This window comes from Pongo abelii, chromosome 12, assembly GCF_028885655.2.
Source record: "Pongo abelii isolate AG06213 chromosome 12, NHGRI_mPonAbe1-v2.0_pri, whole genome shotgun sequence".
NCBI classification, from domain to species: domain Eukaryota; kingdom Metazoa; phylum Chordata; class Mammalia; order Primates; family Hominidae; genus Pongo; species Pongo abelii.
In genome coordinates, this window is record NC_071997.2 from 2,295,907 (window position 1) to 2,297,500 (window position 1,594).

The window sequence follows — 1,594 nt, forward strand, 5'->3', positions numbered from 1 at the left end:
GCCGGGCCCGGCGTCCCAGCGGGTTGGGACGCGGCCGCCGCGAGCGGTGGGTGTGCGCGGCCTTCCGTCCGGCGCGTGACCCCCACCTCGGCCGCGAGTCGGCTCTCCGCCCGCTCCCGTGCCGAGTCGCGAGCGGTGCCGACGACCGCGTGCGCGTGGGCGCGGGGTTGGGCCGCCTGGTCCCGGGAAAGCGTCCCACGCTTGGGGACGCGCCGGTCTCCCGGAGCGGGACCGGGTCGGAGGCTGGACGAGAATGACGAGCGATGGATGCGGCCCTGGCGTCGGGTTGGTGGCTGTGGTCGCTTCGGGGCCCCCGGTGGCGGGACCCGGGGCTCGTGAGGCGGGTCTCGGTGGGTGCCGAGGGCCGTCCGGCGTCCCAGGCGGGGCGCCGCGGGACCGCCCTCGTGTCGGTGGCGGTGGGATCCCGCGGCCGTGTTTTCCTGGTGGCCCGGCCGTGCCCGAGGTTTCTCCCGCCGAGCCGCCGCTCTGCGGGCTCCCGGGTGCCCTCGCCCTCGCGTTCCCCGGCCCTTGGCTCTCTGTGCCCCCCTTCCCCGCCCGCCGCCCGCCGATCCTCTCCCCTCCCCGAGCGGCTCGCCGGCTCGACGTCGGTGGTGGCCTCGTCTGGGACCGAACCCGGCACCGCCTCGGGGGGCGCCGCCGCCGGCCGCTGGTCGGCCCGGTGTCCCCGTCCCCCGGCGTGCGCCTTCGGGACCGGGTCGGCGGCCCCCCCGGCGTTGGGCCCCGGTGGGCTCCCGGAGAGGGGTTTTTTGAGGGGTCGGCCTGTGGCGCGTGCGGGGGAGAGAGGGTTCCGGGGGGCTGGCCGCGACTGCGGCGGCGGTGTGGGGGAGCCGCGCGGATCGCCGAAGGTCGAGTCGGCCGCTCCGGGTGCCGCGCGGGGGCCGCCTTCGCGCTCGGAGGCTGCGGGCGGTGAGACCCCCCGCGTGTGTCCCGGCCGCGGTCGGCTGCGCCCGAGAGGTCCCGCGGCGTCCCCTTCCCCGCCGGCCGCCTTTCTCGAGCCTTCTCCTTCGCCTCGGCCTCGCCCGGGGTCTCGTCGTCTTCTCCCGGCCCGGTCTTCCGAATCGGTTCGGCGCGCCCCCGGGTGCGCCTCGCTTCCCGGGCCTGCCGCGGCCCTTCCCCGAGGCGTCCGTCCCGGGCGTCGGCGTCGGGGAGAGCCCGTCCTCCCCGCGTGGCGTTGCCCCGTTTGGCGCGCGCGTGCGCCCGAGCGCGGCCCGGTGGTCCCTCCCGGACAGGCGTCGGTGCGACGTGTGGCGCGGGTCGACCTCCGCCTCGCCGGTCGCTCGCCCCTTTCCCCGGGTCGGGGGGGGGGGCCCGGGCCGGGGCCTCGGCCCCGGTCGCGGTCCCTCGTCCCGGGCGGGGGCGGGCGCGCCGGCCGGCTTCGGTCGCCCTCCCTCGGCCGTCGTGTGGCGTGTGCCACCCCTGCTCCCGCGCCCGCCTGGGCGGGGGCCCGGCGCCGGGCTTCGGCCGGGCCCCGGGCCCTCGACCCGACCGGCGCGCGGGCGCTGCGGCCGCACGGCGCGACTGTCCCCGGGCCGGGCACCGCGGTCCGCCTCTCGCTCGCCGCCCGAACGTCGGG